Source organism: Brachypodium distachyon, chromosome 3, assembly GCF_000005505.3.
Source record: "Brachypodium distachyon strain Bd21 chromosome 3, Brachypodium_distachyon_v3.0, whole genome shotgun sequence".
NCBI lineage: Eukaryota > Viridiplantae > Streptophyta > Magnoliopsida > Poales > Poaceae > Brachypodium > Brachypodium distachyon.
Window position 1 is genome coordinate 12,222,377 of NC_016133.3, and position 7,262 is coordinate 12,229,638.

Below are 7,262 nucleotides of genomic sequence, written 5' to 3' on the forward strand. Positions count from 1 at the left end.
CTTTTGCTTGCAATTTTTAAAATTGCACTTTCAATAAAAACAAAAAGGATGAAGTGAAAAAAGAAAAAGGAAAAAAACTTACGTAAAATCGCCCTGTTGAAGAATCGAACACCTGATCTCCCTTTCAAAAAGGCTATACATGACCACTAGACCAGCATGATGATACGTACTATTTGTGGATGCTAATTTATTTATTTTTTTAAATTATCCATTGTCTTCTTACTGCACAAATCTTGATGTCTGATCCAACGTCCTACATGCGTCGACTGAGAACAACTTGTTCTCAGGGCGACTGCTCCCTACCAGATCCGATAAAATAAAAACTATCAAAGATACGTATAATCGCCCTTTAATTTGTCGCAATTAGCTCATGTTGGTCACATTTAATTATACCCTATATTAGAAGCAAATTAACACGACCGGAAACGCCATATTTGTTGAGTTTATTTTGTCGGACATTCAGCAAAATTCACAGAACAGAAGCGACAGAATGCATGCATGCATTTGATCGAAGTGCTTTTGACTGCAGCGTGGGCCATGCATACGTAGTGCCCTCGAGGAAAACATGCATGCGTGTCGGCCACTTTATTTATCATCGTCGCTAGTATACAGTATATAGCTACATCAGGTAATTTAATTTAAATTAACCCCGCTCGAAAGCTTATGTAGATATCGAAATGCAATGTTCTTCTCTGCCAGAAAAGTATGCAACTTCTTATGTCTCATCCTTCTGATTGGAAGCCATAAAGTGTTAGTTAGAGACAGAGCTAGCTAGAGAGATAAATGAATTGTGGTAATTAGTTTCTTGTGGTAGATATCAGGTTAGCAGCCGGTCGTCATCATGCAGGGTTTAGTTTTAGATATCCGGTGAAAAGACGTGGGAGTACGTACGTTTGCATATATAAATGCTGCTACACATGGAGGACTAAACACCTGACCTAACGCCCACTGTACACGCATCTAGCTACCTGTAGCTAAGTCAGTGGCTCTTTCTTACATGTGTGTAAAACCACAAAAATATCTCACTTTGTAACACCAATTTTACAAGTTTGTTTATCGTTTTTAATAATTAAGCTCAACTGTGTGCATTGATGGATGTAAAGGCCGGAAGATCAAGAGAGGTAAGTTCTCCTTTTCGAAATAAAAATGTATTTGCATGCTAGGTTGCTATTTTGAAAGTTCTTTGACCAAATGTGCTAAATGAATTTGAATGTATTTGAGCCAGTTTTGGACTCGGACACATCAAGAAAGAAACTTACATTGAATATGCCCTATGATAGTGTGCAAACTAATTAAAATTCAAAGTGTTCCCAAAGTTTTTAATATAAAATGGCGAAAAAAGCTTAAGGTAGCAGTGCTCAGGAGCCTTCAGTTATTAGGGCATCTTCAACAATGGGTAATACACGGATACCAAGAAAGTAATGACCAATGTAGAAGAGAGATGTGCATCACAAATAAGTAGTGGTTACTTGCACAAGTAAGGGCATCTTCAACAATGGGTACTACACGGGTATTATGAAGGAGGGATGAGTATCACAAGTAAATAGTGATTACTGGTACAAGTAACCACTACTACATGGGTAACAAAAAAATAAAGAATATGACACGTGGATCCATCAAAGAAGAGAAAGATATAAGACAATAAAAATGTATTAAAAAAAGAAGAGAACAAAATTAGAACCAACCACCATTGGAGATGCCCTAACCACTACTACACGGGTACCAAGAAAGAAGAGAAGATGACATGTGGGTCCATTAAGAAAGAGAAATGAATAAGAAAATAAAAAACATATAAAAGAAAGAAGAAAAGAAAATTAGAATCAACCATCATTGGAGATACCCTTATATATCTTGTCTAGACAACCGTACACCCATCGTACAAAGGCCACGTAGGATCTGTTACCATGCGTTGATCACCCTTTGGGACCACGCGCAGCTATCAATACGTGTAAGTATTAATTTAATTTTCTCCATGTCAAATATACATCTGAGATATAAATTCCACTTGGAAAAAGAAAGCATGAGAGAGGAGTTTGGTGAGGTAGCGAGAGAGAAGCTACCGTGACAAGATATCTCTACGCCCTCTTCCTCTCTTTAATTATTTTTACTAGCTCCATCATCATCTGATGGAGAGTGATTTTTTTCTTTAACTTTTACCCTTTTCCTGCATATGATTCTCGTGACGAGATGTTCCAACGGCCTTGATTCGATCGCCGCCACCTACCGAAGGTTCTGATTCGGTCGATCTTTGATCGTGCGGTAAAAAGTTAAAATGGTTAAGTAATAATAATAATAAAGGACAGGAGAAGAGGTAGGGGATGCAGTGGTCTAATCCACCACAATTGGGCCTTGGAGTCCTATGGGCCGACAAGATGGATGGGCTATTGGGCTTTTTCCTAAGCCGACTCATGTATGGTTGTTGGATTCTTCCTAGCAGTTGACTTATTTTGTACTCATTTTGTCTAATGCTTAAATTTGTGCATCCTAAACCAAGGTCAAAGCTAGGAATAAAGGAAAATAAAGCATGCATCTAGCCAAATTAACCCATCAAAATTCCTCAAAAAAAAATACCCATCAGAATGTGGCCTGGTTGGAAATTTGTGGGCACGTACTAATAATTCATGGATTTCCTGGCGAGAGAAAGAGATGTAGAGAGACAAAACTGCTTCAGTAGTACACTAATTCCTGAGCATGCAACTCATGTTCCCAGAGACAGCCAATTATATGCTTTAGAATTAATATATAAATGTGTCAATAGTGTCCTACCTAGGTTTTTGTCACAGCGATGATTCCATGCATGCATAAATATATACTATATCCTTTTGTATTCTGTCTAGACCCGATGACATTCTCCTTGTTTGGTCCTTAGCTAAACTAGCTACTGCTACGCCTCTTGCATTTTTCTCCGGGACTCCGGGAGCAGATTTCGCCCGAGTGCATGATCGGACGGTCGCGAACACCGGGAGCCTGAGAGAGGGCTGAAAGGAGGCTTAGTTGTACCGTCAGAAATAAGATAGGTTAATTTTACTCACTCCGTTTCAAAATAAGTGACTTGGATTTCGTATAAGAATCTATAAAAATCCAAATCACTTATTTTAGGACGGAAGTAGTACTTCCTAATACATGCTACAAAATTACTTAGACGATGATGCTCGATCACTTTGATCTTGTCGATCGTCCATGTTGCGCAGATTAATTGGTCTTGTACCATATATATGCATGCCTTGGTGCATCAACAATCCATTTTGATCGATGTCGAGTCATCAGGAAAATCGAGGCGCACTTATATATGCATGGCCATTACCTATTACCTTTTTGCAAAGCAAAATAGGACAAGGATCCAAGTTTAAAACCAACCAGGCTACTATGACTAGGACAAGGATATTTTCCTTTTTGACATTTAACCAAACGATAAGATTTTGATTGCCAACGTGACTAGTTGTGAAACGTTTCACTAGGCATAGACATGCAAACCTATGTAGCTCGTAGAAAGCTAAAATTATATATAGCGATGTCATACCATATATCGAGCCAGCTACAAACGATAAAAGTATATAGCTAGCTATTTATGGATAATAATTATAATCGCGGGAAGTCGATATTTTCTCATCGTAATGATGAGAAGGTGAAGTTGGAAATTTAATATGTCGAGACATATATGGCATGCATATAGCTAGCACAAGGCATCGCATATACGTATTTAGTACTCCACTCTGTGCACGTGTCAGTATACATGTCGTTTTGCTTTTGTCATCCGCGTACGTATCATCAGACATTTTTAGAGTTTAGAAGAGAAAACAAAATGACGGAGAAATCACAAGTTCATAAATCCACTTAATATGAGTATTTTAATATACTGTATTATTTTACCATCTGTGTACATTCATAAATAATCACCAAAATACAAGTGTCTGACTCAAAACCTTCGGTCCAATGAAACGAAAAAAAATCTCTGAATTAACCCTCACAACAATTGGACTGATTATAAGCATCCTGAGCATTTTAATTCTTTGTTTGCCCAGTTTGAATTTGAAAAGTTCTAGGTTCCGCCACTAGTTGCTTATACAACACTTCATTTAATAAAGAGACATATAATTCCTTTCTTGTAATATCTCCCGTTGAAATTTCAAGATTACCATTCTCTCTCTTGCGAATTTTCAAGTAGCACGATCACTTATATAAGTTGAAATCTAGAGAGTACGTACTTGCGATCCTTTCGATGTATATACCTAGTTGGTACCTTGCATGACAGAAGCCAATGAGATCATCCCTGATGCTGATGGCTCCCCAACCCATGGGATCTTGAGACCCTCAATTTCCTTGACAAAAGCTCCACTAATTAAATCAATGTGTACTGTTGTGACCTCTAAAAAAATGTGAATTGTTGTTGCACACCAAACATTTTGGGTTCACATCCATCATGCATGTTGTGCACAGATGCATGTTCACAACATTGTGTTCCTCTCTAGATCTTGAAACCGAGCGTTTATGAAATCTTGACGATTGAGAGTATTTTAAATATGAATCCAAATGTGTGAATTTGTATCACATAATTCATATATTATTGGACTAACTGTTAATCAAAGCTCAACTTGATTGTGTTAGATAATTCCACACAAAGAGTACCTTTGTATTCCCTCCGATCCATACAAAGTGTCGCCCACTTAGTACAAAATTTGTACTAACTTAGTACAAAATGGGTGACACTTTTTATAGATCGGAGTGAGTATTTTGTAATTTATGATCTGAATAATGGTTACCAAGCATTATCGTGAACCAAAACCAACCCGATCAGGTTTAATTCAAACCACAGTTTCAAACCATTAATGATTATAAGTTCAGTAATTAAGAACCACATTTTATTATTTAAGTGAGTCCTGTACGCAAGTTACTAGAGTATGTACATTTTTATTTTTATTTTTTTGAGGAAAACGGCAGGAGCTCTGCCGTTCAATTAAGAAGAGAAAGAGTACAACTAGCTTTGGGAAAAGGGGTCAAAGCTAGAAAGAAACAACCCCCCCCCCCCCAGTACAACGGACTACACACTCAAATCCGGTGCGCCTACAACTGATGGCCTAGAGGCCATCTTGAACACCCGATACTCCTCATAACAAGAAAAAGCGACCGCATCCTCATCCTTGTCTTGGTGCTGAAAAATCTGGCGATTCCTCTCCTTCCAGACACTCCAAAAAATATAGATGATAAGACCGTCGAAGTCCCGCTTTCTGTCACCAATGAGCCTAGCTCTGTCCAATTCCCACCAATCATCAACGGAGGCGGCGGTACAGATCATAGAGTGGGGTGCGCCAAACCAGAGCCTCACCAAATCTCACACCTTCCTCGTGAAAGGACAAGCTCTGCAAAGATGGTCAATGGTTTCGGGGACCTGGTTGCAGAGCACACATAACTCCTCATGGTCCCATCCTCTCGCCGCAAAGATTATCAGCCGTGAGAATTTTTCCATGAAGCATAGACCATGTGAAGAATTTGGACTTTGGCTCCGCACGGGCCTTCCAGATTTTGGAGGCATCGAAACCAGGATAAGAACCCGCGAACTGTGCCTGGTATGCCGAAGCCGCCGTGTATGTACAATTTTATCGGAAGAGAAAACAAACCCAGCATGTAGACAAACAGGCGTATCCATTCCTCTTCCATTGAATAGCCCATGCATGCTCCATGAGCTACATTTTCTGTCACGACACAATATAATACATGTAGGTAGCATGTAGTATTATATTCTTGATAGATCTTGTTTAGTTAGTTAATCATGGTAGGAGACGTCCAAGGAGAATGGCACATATACATGAGACGGCATATATCACACATCAAAAGAAAGTTACAAGCTTCAAATAAAATAAAACAGTCAATTAATTAGTGCATGCGTTGCATTGCCCCACAACCTGTAGCATCACAATTAATTAGAGAGGGACACTGCACACAAAGTAATCAAAAAAGTAATTAGCTTTTGGCTTAATTATTTATGTGAGGCTGGGCTGGCCAGCGATGTGGCTCCTCTTTTTCTTTTCGAGTTAGTTATTGCAGCTGCAGGTGGCCCCGATGAACATACGTTTTATGTTACGTTTCTATGTCGGGTTCAGTGTTCATGGGGCCACTGAAAGCTATGCGCCTCCGACCCCATCAATCATATTTCGCCTCTCTTAATTATTTTCCATGAATTAATTTAGTTTTCTTAGAAATTCCTATTATCAATATATATGTTGGGGATCCTAACAACGTATTTTACCTCCTTGATCGATGTACTATACATGTGTTTGCGCGCGCGCGCCCAGAAAGAAACTCCAAAGTAAAGCTATCTCTAGAGCTAGCTAGCAGTACTCTCTCTGGTGACATCTAACTGAATGAAGCTAGCTAGCTAGATGGAGTAGCTAGATTGATCATATAGAGTTTGGAGTATATATGTCCTTTCTTCCATTTTGATCTCAAGTAGTCCGGAGGCTAAAGTTTGTCCTTTTTTCACAAACTTCCTTGCCATTACACCTTCACAAATTTAGGGTCAAGATCTCACTGTAACAGCAACAACATATCAATTTTAGCTTCTTCAGCTAGCATACTAGCTAAGCCAAGTCTCGCTTGCCCTCATACATATGGTTAGTTGTCATCTCTTGCATTCATGGTCATATCAATCTTTCTTTCTCTCCATCACATCGATCTCGACTATATTTATCTACATTGCTGAAAATATTATCATCAGCATCGACCCTTGGCCAGTACATTTTGTACTGTGCTTCATTTTGAGCAATCTGTAAGTTACTTAATTATTCTTGGATGCCTGCATATGCATGCAGGGGTGCGGCCGGTCACATGATCCACGCTTGATCTAAGGCTAGATGCAGCATGTTTCCATGTATGAATTCCATCACTTCATGAAACGTACATACGTATGTACAATACATGTATACCTACGGATAGTCCTAGGCCATGTGGATGCATGTATGCGACAAAAATCAACAACCCTGACAAATATAAGATACTCAATGTTCAGACAAGATAGGTGTATATGTAGCTGAAATTAATCGATCGATCTTGTTGCTGCCAAATCGATCAGTTTTAACCGGGCTGTATCGATAAGGATAAAGGATGTCACATGCATGCAAGCAAGCAAGGGGCGACACGGCCACTTTAGAACGTTCCATTCATGGTAGGCGCAGAGGAAGATCAAGGCAGATATATCAGATGGGATATGTAAAGTAGTGACAATTTTTCTCCATGTTTCTTGATTCCGTTTGGCATATGACTTCTGT